This window comes from Marmota monax, unplaced genomic scaffold, assembly GCF_021218885.2.
Source record: "Marmota monax isolate L192 unplaced genomic scaffold, Marmota_monax_Labrador192_F-V1.1 WCK01_AAM20220418_F8-fsc00173, whole genome shotgun sequence".
NCBI classification, from domain to species: domain Eukaryota; kingdom Metazoa; phylum Chordata; class Mammalia; order Rodentia; family Sciuridae; genus Marmota; species Marmota monax.
The window spans coordinates 3,024,449-3,038,999 of NW_026694620.1; the positions used below are offsets into that span (position 1 = coordinate 3,024,449).

The 14,551-nt window shown below is 38.6% G+C and overlaps 1 protein-coding gene across 7 annotated transcripts in view; it reads right to left on the bottom strand.

Moving 5' to 3' along the window:
* Positions 1-5,993, bottom strand: part of Cep112 (centrosomal protein 112) — a 472,978-nt gene extending 466,985 nt beyond the window's left edge. For 6 of the 7 annotated variants that reach the window (XM_046422633.2, XM_058572199.1, XM_058572198.1 and 3 more), the window contains exons 1-2: positions 5,867-5,993; positions 4,793-4,937 (exon numbers count right to left, since the gene is read on the bottom strand). The gene's annotated coding sequence lies outside the window, so the exon portion shown is untranslated. Of the gene's footprint in view, positions 1-4,792; positions 4,938-5,548; positions 5,649-5,866 lie in introns of those variants that run through there. The other variant, XM_058572196.1, reaches the window with a different exon arrangement.
* Between the last annotated feature and the right edge of the window lie 8,558 nt (positions 5,994-14,551).

Below are 14,551 nucleotides of genomic sequence, written 5' to 3' on the forward strand. Positions count from 1 at the left end.
ACCAAAAAGAAATACAAATAATGGCAAGTAAGCATGCAAAAAGATGCCCAACATCATTAATCAGTAGGAAAATGAAAATTAAAACCCTTAAGAAAGCCAGGCACAGTGGGACATGCCTGTAATCCCAGCAATTCAGGACACTGAGGCAAGAGGATTACAAGTTGAAAGACAGCTTCAGCAACTTAGTAAAGCCCTAAGCAACTCAGTGAGACCCTGTCTCAAAATAAAGAAATGAATAAATAAAAAGGGCTGATGATGGGGCTCAGTGGTTAAGTGGCCCTGGGTTCAATCTCTGGTACCCCCCACCCCCCCAAAAAAAAACCCATAATGAAATACCACTACAAACACGTTAGGACAACTAAAATTTAGAATGACAACAATACTAAGTGCAGGTGAAGACCTGAACAAGAGAAACGCTTCCTGCACTGCTGGTAGGAATGTAAAATGATACTGCCACTTTGGAAAACAGTTTGGCATTTTCTTACAAAGTTAAACATACACTTACCATATAACCCAAAAATCCCAGTCCCAAGTATTTACTTAAGTGAAATTAAAAATGTATATTCCCAAAAATGCAAATGTAATGCTTACAGCAATTTTTTGTTTGTTTGGAATCACCAAATACCAGAAACAGCCCAAATTTCCCTCGACTGGGAATGAAATAAATTGTAGTATATGCACACAATAATTAGTACTAAACAACAAAAAGGAATGACTACTGATACACACACCAATATGGATACACTACAAATGTTTTATGCTAAGGGCAAGAAGCCATTCTTGAAAGATTACCTCCATTTATATGATACTCTAGAAAAGGCAAAAAATTTCAGCATAGAGAACAGATCAGTGGTCAGTAGAGTTAGCAGTAGAATAGAGTATGTATTCAAAAAAACGGCACAAGGAAACTATATATGATGTTGAATTGTTCTGTACCCTCTCTAAAGAGGAGGCCTCAGAATCTACCAATGCATAAATATAAAAATTCACTCAGCTGCATAGCAAAAAAAAAAAGTTAATCTGCTGTAATTTAAAACTTTTATAATATCCTTTAAAAAATATTAGTGTTCATATTTCTTCCAGTTAACAGAAAGAAAAAAAAATCCTACTAAATGTAAAAAGACTGAATCCCCAAAAATCAGAAATACGGGTTTTGACAAAACTTCTTTAGGTTAAAAATATATCCATATTCTAAATGTTCTTTTAAAATGTGAAATGTCTTGGTAGGGATGTGGACTACCTTTGTGTGATATTTATATAATTCAGCTTACAAATTAAATATTTGGGGTAAAGCTCTGATCTGTCTCATAAGCTACATTATTCTACAATTGCCTTCTCTCTGCTAAACCAGCTTCTAGTATTTTCCTCAGCATCTGCCATTTTATTATCAATAACCTCTTCCAGAAACTTCTCTCTATCCTATTTCTCTAAGTAAACCTTAGCTTTCACTGGTTGACTTTATTCCCACTTGTTGACTTTATTCCCACTTTATTGTACAAGTCTTTCTTAAGCGCACACAAGAATTCTCTGAAGTCTTTTTTCCATCCATCCAACCTTGCTCAGGAAAGAAAACACTGATCAACATCCATGCTGCCACTTCCCAACTACTACTCTTCCAGTTTCAACCCCCAAATTCCTTTTTTTTGGAGGCTCCAACCATCTTACTATAACACACTCCCCATTCTCATCACTGCCTTGCAAAGAAACCCCTCCAGCTGATAACAGCCCTTTAGCCTCTTAAGCTCTCTCTTCCACTAGATTTTTTCTTTCTACTGAGCAAGACTACAGTTCCCTCAATGCCCCACTTTTTCTCTACCCAAAGGGCTGCAAGAAAAAGATGGTACTGCCTTGGAGTCAGATAGCTTCTGATGCCATCTGAACCCTAAGGAGTCTTAATATTTCTTACTCCACAAATCACTTTAAAACTTTTACCAGATATCTTAATGCCCATTTAACAACTCCAAACTCACCTTATTCTCAATTTTAAAAAAATCTTTCTTCCTGATTCATGGAAAAAATAATGAATGGCAACACCATAGTAAAATGGTATTCCTAACATCTCCCAAATTACTTCTTAGAAAAAGACATTCTTACCTCCTTTGCTACTGTATCAGAAAAAAGCAAAACAACTCTACTTCTAAGGTCCATAGTTCTTCCTGTCATTTATCAATTATCAATTACTTCTTCTCTATTTTACATTCTCTGACTCCTTCCCCTCCCATGCTAATCCTCATTCTAATCTTCCACTCATCAGTCTGCTTCTTTCTTTCTTATCAACTCCCAGCTCTATCCTGCAATGGAAAATCTTTCAAAGTTCACTAATTATCCACTAGTTCACAAATCCAAAGGGCTAGCTTCAATTTGCACCCTGTTTGACATCTCCACACCATCATGTACTTCTTAGGACTCACTACTCCTAGAAACTCAGCAGTTCCTTTCACTCCTGGGTCCCCTGCTGCCTCTCAGATCATTCCTTCCCCTTCTCTTAATGGCTCTTGCTTTTCCACCTAACATTAAATCGGTATTCTTCCACTCTCTCTTTAGCCTCCTTTTGATCTGACTTGCACACTCTCCGTAGGCTATCACATTCAGTTACTGTAACTCAAGTAACTTCTCATATAATTCACTCTTAAATTTCATTTAAACTTCACTTTCTCTCTGCAACTCCAGACTCCCATTTACGACAGCTCCCAAAGAAAATTTTTCATGATTTCCCCATACATCTATTCTACCTATGCTATACTCTCCTTGATGGCATCAACCTCTACGTCATCTGCCAGAATAGAAGTTCCAGTGTTCCCATTCTCTAAACTCACATAAACCGATACATCAACAAATACTCTGTCTCAAATCTGCCAGCTTTTCTATTCTCGCTGCCATTACTCACACAAAGCCCTATGTACCACTGACTTGCATTTGTATATTATTTACATTATCTTCCATCATCTAGGATTTGCTCCTGGAGAACAGGGATCACAATTTACACATTTAAGTAGGTACCTAGAATATTGTCTGATACATTTTACAAGCTAAATAAACAATTGCTAAATAAACACTAACCAAGTAGAATAGTGTTCCACTTTTACATGACTAATTTGTTGTTGTTCTTCTTCTTCTTGGTACTTGGGATTGAACCCAGGGGTGTGTAACACCAAGCCACACCCCTAGCTTTTTTTAATATTTTATTTAGAGTCAGGGTCTAGCTGAGGGCCTTACTAAATTGCTGAGGTTGGCTTTGAACATGCAATTGTCCTGCCTCAGCCTCCCAAGCAGCTGGGATTACAGGCATGCGCACTGTACTCAGTCATGACTAATTGTTTTTTAATGTTTCTGTTCTGAATACCAAATAGGTCTTCCAAAATAGGAATACTATATGTTCATAATTTATTAAAACTGGTCATCATACCTTCTGAATTATGGTAAAATAACAATATTTCCAAATTGAAGACTTGGTTAAATAAATTTTACTTAAAACTGGTGATGCAGCTCAATGGTAGAGTACTTGCTTAGAATGTATGCAAGGCCCTGGTTCTATCCCCAGTAGTGCAAAAATAAATAAATAAATTTGATTTAAAAGCATTTTTTGATTAGTTGATTGGTTTGGAGGCTGTGTGTATGCATGTGAGTTTGTGATTGTTGGTTTCATCTTACATTTCTATAATATATTCCATAAGTTATGTACTTGGTAAAACAGGCTATGATACCACTAATTGATGTTAGATCATAATATTGAAAAGCAGCTATTCAAACAGATAAACCAATGGAAACTCATAAGCCAAGAATTTTAAGCACAGCTTTGGCCTTGATGAACTTCCAGGCTCAATATCTTGTCCTAAGAGCATCATTAACTATGGCAAAGGTAAAAAGATCCCTCATAATCACTAATTCTTAACTAATCCTTTGATACCAGCAGGAAATGTTAGTGTTCAATGCTAGAGAAAACTACAACGCAACAGTTAAATGATGCACCAAAAATCATAAAACAAGCCCAAAACTCAGATTGAAATTCTGAAATTTTAATTTCAGATCTATTGTATCTCACCACTTGGCCACTTACAAATAAGTCAACTTTCTCTCCAATTAATAAAATTAGAAAAACAAAAAGGCAATCTATAATGACATGCAATACTATAGCACAAATTTTTAAAAAAGATAAAGTCAGTGATGTTTAGTAAAGGCTAAAACTCTGCTTCTTCTTAACCCTTATTCATTCTCCAACAAATTCAAAATGAAAAAAAAATTAACATTTCAAACCTTCAAAGAATATATCCAGCTAATCAAGAAGTTTTATATTTATCAGAATTAGATTCAAATTATTAAAACTGAAAAATAAGTGAAGCCACATCTTTAGTTTAGGCTTAAAGTACTTAGAGTGTCTTTTCTAAGTGATATAAATTGTTGTGTGACTACTAGTCATATAAATTACTTCAAAAGCAAAAAAAAATGGATGGTTTTTGCTTATATCTATAATCTGTATTTGATTCATGTCTTTTGTTAAACTGTTTCTTTGTGGACAGCCACAAAATGGGAGAAGGCCTTCTCAAGGTGCTTAGCTGCCATAGGAGTCAGCAATACATAAGCAAGTCACAAACGTGAAAAGACCTTGGGGGAAAAAAAGCCACAATTGCTAAGTCAAGAATACGCTTCCCACATATCATGCCTCTTGCCTAACATGTTTCTGAAAGTTGTGTAAAATCCATTATGTTTCATCAAATCATATTTTAAACATACTTCAAAAGACAACTTGTCAGTAAATCAAAAAGTTGTACAGGTGCACGTTTATCTTGCTTACATTTGGATGTTTTGACAGGCGCCTTCCCTGACTGTGCCAGGTGCTTCTGAGCACTTTGGGAAGGTATCCTAGGGCTGGGGGTGTGGCTCAGTGGTAGAGTGCTTGCCTAGCATCCATGAAGCCCTGGCTTCTTCGATCCCCAGCACTGCAAAAAAAAAAAAAAAAAAGAAAGAAAGAAAGAAAAAGAAAAGAAACTTATTTCAATGTATACTGAGCACCCTGCCAGATGGCACTACTTCCATAAGCCACTTCACCCTGATTAGGAAGTGGAGGCTTAGCCCGGTGAAGTAGCTGACCCCTTCCCCACCGGAAGTCAGCTGGACCAGAACACTGTACAAATTGCCCTGCTCTCCTCTTCGGTGGAGACGGACCACTGCAGGGAGGCTGGTGGCATTTCATTTGCCTTTTCTTTCACTCATCTTTAAATACTAAAGACAAATAACAAAAATGCGCGCAAGGATCTGAATAAAAGTTGTTCATGATTACTTCTGTCCTCTTGAACACCTAAAACTCAGAAACCCTGCACGTCTTCCTAAGGCCTTGACGCAGGGAATAGGGCCTTTCCAAGCGGGATGTTTATTAGGATTGTTTCTTCAAGCCAAGCGCACCTGGTGCTGCCCAAACCCAGCGCCACCGGCTCTGCTCTGACAGGGCTTCCGCAACTCTAGCAGTCAGGCTCCCCGCAGTCCTTCCTCGGCCAGCGCGGGCACCGGGGACCGGCGGCCTGCGCGGCCCCGGGCCGGGCCGCGCTCCTACCTTGTCCCAGAACACAGCTTTCTCTCCACAGCCGCAAGCGCCAGGGGCAGATTTCTGGACCTCTTCTTGCAGACCAGACCCCCACCCCCACCCTCGCCTGGCTGATCAAACTTTACTCATAACTTTACCACTCGGGACTTCACTCTGCAGGCGACACGGGGGGCGCGCGCCCCCCAGGCCTGGAGAACTGGCCCGGGCCTGCGGGCGACGCCCCGCCCCGCACGAGCCCGCAACAGGAGGGGCGGCCGCCAACCCGCGCAAAATTCCACTGAGAACCTGGGAGGAGGGGTGGGAGGGGGAAATGCGAAAAACGAGAACCTGGAGCCCCTACAAGGAAGCCCTCCGTTCGGCCGCCGCCGCCACCGCCACCAAACGGTTTCAAATCCTTGCGGGCCGCTGGGTCGCCGCCGCCCAGCAGGCCGGGGGCGGGGACTACCGGGCTCGCCTTTCCCCGCCCCCTGCCCCACCCCTCGGGCCGCGGCCGGCTCTCTGGCGCCGTTGCCGTGGCGACGCTCCGGGTTGCGTCCACTACCGCCCCCCAGGCCTCAGGAGAGGGTTTCCGCGCCCTTCGGCGGCTGCCGGCGCGCGGCGCAGTTGTCATGACGACGCTCAGGCGGTAGACACTACTCTCTAGCGGATTGGGGGCGGAGACTTCCGACTCCGCTTTTCCCGGTCCTCCCGGGGGCGGTGTGCGCACCACGCTGTTGCCATGGCGACGCTCCAGCCCACAGCGCTGTGGTCAGGCTTGCTTTCTACGCTGGCAGCTCTTCAGCAGTCCCAGGCCGATTCTTCCAAGACAATTAGGCTGTTGTCTTGCACTCTGCTGCCCTAGAGCATCCTACTCACAGTATAGCTTGTGAGCCCCTGAAGGGTCGAAGAGAAAAAAAAAAAAAAACAAGTAAAGGACAAAGAAAAAAAGGATTGCTGGAGAATGTTCACGGAAGGGTGTGTGTCCATTATTTGGACACAGGTCACAGTTAGATGGGTGGAAAGATGTGAGAATTTGTCCCTGATATCTTACAACCCGTATATGTATGAGGGTGATGGATTATACAGAAAAATGAGCAATGTCTTTTTTTTTTCTATTATAAGTCTGAAAAAAAACTGACTCCGAATTCTGAAGATCTGGGAAAAAAAATAAAAATGATTTATGTTTACCAATTCCGTGGAAAACAGTAACATCAAGTGGGAAATGTAGTTTTTTCTCTTCCCAGGAAGTCTCATCCACCTCAAGGCAATATCCATATTTGCTTTGCTACATTGTGGTGTTCTTTGGTCTCTTACATTTCTAGAAGCTGTGAACTAAACGTATTTTTTTTAAAATACCAGACAGAAGCAAAATTTAAATTGTAAAAACACTCACTTAAATGAAATCCGGTTTACCACTGTTTTTCATCTAATTTCACAACAGGATTCCTTCTGCAGAATCTTTGCAATGCATTCAATATGTGCCAAACTTAACATTAAACACAGCTTGAAGCATCTTTTCAATTTTCCATAAAGAAAATAGAAGGTTCATTCATTCGTAACTAGTTACTTTCAAGCTTCCAGAAGGAAGTCATATTCTTTTCAAAGTGCTTTTCAAACCTATCTCACTGGAAATAAACACCAACAGTCCTTTATTGTTTCAGAGATAAACCTAAGGAAAAGAATATTACAAAATGCTCTTAAGACTTAGTTTCCAAAAGTGTATTGAACATGTTTATAGCTAAGGAATGATCCATAATCCAGATCATTTTCACTGAGAATCAAGGATGTGACACCAAGTAGGTAGTTGCAGGAATGTGACCTATCACTGAAGACATTCAAAATGCATAAGGGGTAGGGAAGACTTACTGGTCAAAGGATACAAAATTTCAGTTACATAGGAGGAATAAGTTCAAGAGTTCCATATGGTAATATAGATAATAGCAAGTATTGTACTCTTGAATACTCTTAATTCAGTAGTTTTTGGAGTGTTTTCATCACAAAATTGATTAAGTACATCAAGTAATGCATGTATTAATTAGCTTGAATTAACCATTTCACAATATATACCCATTTTAAAACATCCTCTTGAACACAATACATATATAATCTTTTATCCATTAGAAAATAAAAATTTATAACCAGATTACTGAAAGAACATGAAAAGAATTTGATAAATGGTGTCTAAATGAATATAAAAAGGAAAATTGAAGATTTTTTTAAAGGAGGATCAAAGGAAAAAATGTAACAAGGTCAAGTTCATCTCAGAGGGAATGAGTAAAGAAATTTTACTTCCTTCACATCTATCCTCAAACCTCTCAAAAATGACTATATTTCAAAAATATTGGTGTAGATACAAAATTAAGACATTCACCATATTTTTCTCCTCTAAAAAACTTGGGAGTCAAGGTTTCAAAAACTTTCTTGTGAACTTATCTGGTAATTTGAATGATTTTAAGTAATAAATACATTAAGAAGTGCAAGACACAAGAACAGATGTTAGTGACTTGAATCACCATAGTAGATTATCAATTTTTTCCATTCGTTATTAAGAATAATCAAGAGTTAACTGTAAGAAGAAATGAAATTTTTCTTCCTAGACTGAGATTTGAATAGCATATTTTTTTTCAGATTGCAAAAGTTTTCATCTAAATAGTCAAATTTTAGTGATTCACCATTTTACATTATTAAGATATTCTGTATCATTAGAAAGAAATGCATGAAAGACTTGGTTCTCTTGAAGGAAAGTAATTTGTAAATACCAAGTAGGGAAATTGGAAAATATTGAAAGACTTAAAGATGAAAATAAAAGTTATGCATAATCCTACCATTAAAGAATAACCACTTGGGCTGGGGTTGTAGCTCAGCGGCAGAGCACTTGCCTAGTATGTGTGAAGCACTGGGTTCAATACTCAGCATCACATAAAAATAAATAAAAATAAAGGCATTGTGTCCATCCACAACTAAAAAAAATTTGAAAAAGAATAACCACTATTAACATTTTCATATATTTAATTAAATCATATATATATATATATATATATATCACCATTTTTAATGTTGACTTATTATTCTATCATTTGGATATAATGTCATTTGCTTAATTATTCTCCTGTAGTTACTAAAATTTACTCTTGTAAATAATGCTGCAATAAATGCCTTTGACTTATACATCATTGTTGAAATTTCATCTGTCTCCATACAAGAGATTTCTATGGACATAAAATGCCATTAAGGTTTTTAACCTGTACAGCCAATTGGCCTTCTAGAGGCATTTTGCAAATCTGTAATCCTACTTAACAGTCCATAGAATGACTGACTCATATTAACAATTTTTTTGATCTGTTCTAACGATATCTTTAAAAATGGCATCCCTTGGGGCTGGGATTGTGGCTCATTGTTAGAGCACTTGCCTAGCACATGTTCGATCCTCCCTGGGTTAGATCCTCAGCACCACATAAAAATAAATAAATAAAATAAAGGTATTGTGTCCAACTACAACTAAAAAAAAAATAAGTGTGTAAAAAATAGCATCTCCAAGGACATGAACAGATACTTCTCAGAAGAGGATATTCAATCAATCAACAAATATATGGGAAAAAATGTTCATCATCTCTAGCAATTAGAGAAATGCAAATCAAAACTACTCTAAGGTATCATCTCACTCCAATCAGAATGGCCAATATTATGAAGACAAACAATAATAAGTGTTGCCAAGGATGTGGGGGAAAAGGTACACTCATACATTGCTGGTGGGACTGCAAATTGGTGCAGCCAATATGGAAAGCAGTATGGAAATTCCTTAGAAATCTGGGAATGGAACCACCATTTGACCCAGCTATCCCTCTCCTCGGAATATACCCAAAGAACTTAAAAACAGCATACTGCAGGGACGCAGCCACATCAATGTTTACAGCAGCACAATTCACAATAACTAAACTGTGGAGCCTAAATGCCCTTCAGTGAAAGAATGGGTTAAAAAAATGTGGCATATAAACACAATGGAATTTTACTCAGCAATAAAAGAGAATAAAATCATGGCATGGAGTTGGAGAAGATAATGCTAAGTGAAGTTAGCCAATCCCCCAAAAAACAAATGCAGAATGTTTTCTCTGATATAAGGAGGCTGACTCATAGTGGGGTAAGGAGGGGGAGCATGGGAGGAATAGATGAATTCTAGATAGGGAAGAGGGGTGGGAGGGGAAAGGGAGGAGGCAGGGGATTAGCAAGGATGGTGGAATGTAATGGACATCATTATCCAAAGTACATGTATGAAGACATGAATTGGTGTGAGTATACTTTATATACAAATAGAAGTATGAAAAATTGCACTATATGTGTGTAATAAGAATTGTCATGCATTCTGCTGTCATGTATTTAAAAAATAAAACCAATAAAAAATCCTGAAACAGTCAAAAATGGCATCCTTTTTAATTAAAAATTTTGTAATATTTTATTAGTGTTTTATTTTTATTCTTCTGTAAGATTGTCTCTTTTGCCCTTTTACCATTTTTAAGGAATTTGAGACAGGAGAGATGTGCAGATATCTACATCTTCCATATCTTTAAATTTGTCATTTCAAAATGAGCAATGGCTCCGTACACAGTAATTGTGTATAAAACTGATCATCTAAATAATCAAATTTCAGTCGGTGACTCACCATTTTACATTATTAAGATATTCTGTATAACTAGAATGAAATGCATGAATGACTTAGCTATCTTGATGAAAAGCAATTTGTAAATACCAAAAGTTGTTACTGTATTATTATGCTGTGAACTCATTAGAGAAAAACATCGAATAATCCCATAACCAGTAAGTTCCTTAAATTGGGTAGCAAATGATTCAGAACATTCCATTTACAGACCACAAAAGTATAAATTATAGCATAAATAGATACAACATAATGAGTGTAAAAAACAATAACTAAGAGACATAATTCCTTTTCTTCCCTAGTAAAAGAATCCCTGCCTTCAACACAGTGATTCAGAATTCTTTCCTCATGCAGAAAATTCCATCCTACTTCTGCTGTTTATCCGACCTTTTCAGGGCAATTTATGCTAAAGTCTATTAACAGAGATAAACTGACTCTTTTTCTTCCCTCACCTTCAACAATACACACATTGCTCTAGCCAGAGTCCATACAAACCAGCAGTCAGTGACTACAGCATGTCCCAGTCTTATCTATGCAATAATCTTCCCTAACCAACCTATTACAGCACGAGGCTGTAAAATTCCAACTTTGGAGTGCAATTATTTCCAAGAAGCCACTGGGAAGAGTCATACTAGCTTAAGTAGCAGTGTAAGAATGGTACAAAAGCCATAGTTCTGAAGTTTGAATGTCAGATTCTGTCACTTGTTAGCTTTGTGGTATGGATAACCCAATTTACATAACTTCTTTGAGCTTCAATGCCTTTATCTTCCTTATGAGACAATCAGGAAGACTGAATTAACAGAGACCAAATATTGTATATGAAAAAAATTGCCCAGTCCCAAACACAAGGAGACTTTGATATTAATCTTATTTCCAAACTCCTTTGTGAGCTCTTTGAAATGCAAGAAATGCCACTAGGAGGCAGCAATAACACACAAAGAACTAACCATCCCATATACACACACATAAACATACATATTCGCACACACAGACACACAGGTACATGATCACATGCATACAGAGAACATTCAAACCACTTACAGACTCACATACACATGAATACCATGTACAACACACATGCATTTAAACACACATAAAGGCCAAACATTGTCACACACTTGCATAGCAGCCCATACATACACTCTCACATACTCAGAGCCAATGTCTGCCATGACTTGGAAGTGACTCCCCATCATTTAGGTAGTAGCTCATTTGATTTCACAAAAGCACTATTCAATGTGGGAGGCTACATAGAAGCATGAACATCTGGAGGCAAAAGTCACTAAGGTTCATCTCGGAGACTAGAAAGTATACACTCAAAGGAGATTCTGCTTATAATCCTGATTAGAAATGACTGCAACTGAGACAAGGCACAGTGGCACAGGCCTATAATCCCAGTGGCTCAGTCTTGCTCACGCCCCATGCTGTGGTGGAAATGGGGTTACCCTCGGTGGAATGGGCTGAGAAATAAAAGCTAAGAAAAATAGAACAGCGAACAAACCACAGTACACAAAAAAATAGTTTCAAAAGCAGGGGCAGGACAGCCAAGCCGATCAGGATGGATCAAACTTCTAGACTCTGGCCAAATGGAGCTTGCTTCTGCTTTATTTATATTCGGAAACATCAAAGGCCTTCCATAGAATGTTCTTCACCAAAAAAGGTTAAAGGTAGGTGGGTTGTCCAGTTCCCAATGGGTTATGCCCACCTCCGGATCTACTGCGAGGTATTTTCCTAGTAGAGTGAAGATAAAGGTCATGTGCATTGGGCAATCTATTGCTGAGGGAGAGCCACTGATAATTCAGATAATTCACAATGCCAACCTAAATCTCCCTGGCTACCATGCGGAGAGAAGATTCTCAAGTAATTCACGGATGGCTTCCCGCAGCTCAAGAGGCTGAAGCAGTAGGATCACAAGTTCAAAGCCAGCCTCAGCAATGGCAAGGTGTTAAGCAACTCAGTGAGACCCTGTCTCTAAATGAAAAATACAAAATAGGGCTGGAGACATGGCTCAGTGGTTGAGGGCCCGTAAGTTCACTCCCCAAAAAAGAAAAGAAATGAGTGCAATTGATAATAGATAAGCTGAGGTGTGAAAGAACCTAAAGTTATTCTTTTTCACTAAAAGGAAAGCTGGATCATTATTCTGGGGGACTTGCTGAGGGTAGACAAGCCCATCTACCTTCCCTTCCTGTTGAGAACCTAGTGTCGGGATTGTAGAGATGCTATATCCGAAAATTCCCCACAGAAAGTCTGGAAAATTTATAAGATCAGTGCAAATTCTAATAGAGTCTGATGATCAACCTGGCATGAGAAAATGTAGAAGAAACTAAAGATAGTAACTCTGGAGAAGGGAGGTCAATAAAGTTAGAAAGGTTATGGTAACACCCACCTCACTTGCATATAAATATTTTTAGTTTTAATGGATTAATTTATGTAAATTGCTTGCCACATGCTTGGTGCATAAGAAATTCTCAATCAATGCTAGCTACTGTTAAAATAGAACAATGTCCACTATTTATTGTGTCTATTTTTCACCTTGCCAAGCATTTTATCTTAATTCTCCCTAAGAACCCTGATACTTAGAAATCATTTCACAATCTCACAAATGAGAAAATGTACTCAGATAAGTCAAGAAGTTTACAAGAATGGAGTCAGGATTCAAACTCACATCTTCCTGATTCTGAAGACCATGTTCTTACCTGGATGCCAGGACTCCTCACGTGTAGAAAGGTAGGTAGTGACATTTTCTGTGGCTTCTGCAGAAAGCACTGTCCAGTTAATGTAAGTCACAAAAATATGTATTTTGCTTACATATTATTATTTACAAAATATATCAATTAAAACCTACCAAAAATTAAGAGGGAAATGTCCACATAATTATCTTAAATGTATAGAGACCTAGTAACAGCTTCAGTATAAAGAAGGCAAAAAACAACATAGTTAAAAAGAGAAATAGAATAATTCACAATTATACACCTGCACTGAAGAATTTGATGCCACTGGAAAAACAACTTCTAATATAATATTGGATGCTGGGGCACCATGTGACCAGGAAGCCACAGCTGTACATCATGAACTGTTGTATCTGACCTCAGTCATAAGATCAGTTGTGCCAGCGACAATCCATGTGAATGGTAGTAAGTTGAAGTTCCCTGATCAGGGAACTTCCTCATCATCCATCCCTGCTGTACCAGGGCCCCTCCTAATTCATTTATTCATTCATTCAAACAAACCTATAAGTGTCCCCCAAAAAATCATGTGTTGGGAACTTCATCCCTGTGTGTTGGGCCTTAATGAGAGGTGTTTAACTCAGGAGGGCTCCACCCTCATTAACACTGATTATAAAAGGGCTAGAGACTGAGAGTCAATCTCTTGCTGTCTCATGCATACTTTGCTGCTCTGTGATGGCTTCTTCCATGTTATGATGCAGTAAGAAGGCCCTCACCAGATACAGTCCCTTGATCGTGGACTCTCCAGTCACCAGAACTATGAAAAATAAGTTTTGTTTCTTTATAAATCACCCCACCTCTAGTATTCTGCTAGGGTAGCACAAAACAGACTAAAGCAGCTGCAATACAGCTTCTTTTGGAGAAAGAAAACAGTGGCAAAGGAAAAGTCTGCCTCAAGGGAAGAATTGTGTACATTCCCTTTGTGCAGAAAAAAGATGTGGCTCAAAATTAGAATATATACAGGAACTCATGTGCAGTGACAAATGGCTTGACAGAGTCTGGAGGAAAAAGATTGGTACGTCTGGATTAAAGGCACATGAATGTCTAAATAGGGTGGGCACGAAGTAGGAAGATCTTGGATGCACATGTGCCAATTACCAGGCACAATCTGGCTCTTTTCTTTCTTCCTATAATTAAAAGCATGCATTCAATGAGTAAAAGCTCACAGCTTGACAGAGTCCACTTAAACTATTGACACATTCTAGGTGCTGGGTACATCCCTTCATCCTAAAAATGTCAAAAATACATCTGTGTGCTTTTTTGGGTTAGTCTTAGTTGTTTTTTGTCGACTCGTGTTTTTTATTCATTCATTCATTTCATTAAATCGGTTATTTGTTAAACACGTTATATGGAAACTGATGTTTTAGTCTTCTTTCTTCTACCTGCTCATCCTGGGTGGTATCGTCCACTTTCATGACCTCAGTTACCAACTTTCTGTATGCTGATGGCTCCCACATCTCTTTCTAGAGCCTGGATAGTCTTCATTTCAGCACGTGTGCTCTATTTGGACGTTTTCATGTTAAATGTGTCCTTTCGACATTGCTAAGTGTGTTCATCAGCTTTCCTTCACCATGACAAAAATGAGATAGATCACTTGTAGAAAGCTTCATTTTGGCTCAGGGTTTCAGAAGTTTCAGTCCATGTTCACTTGGGCCA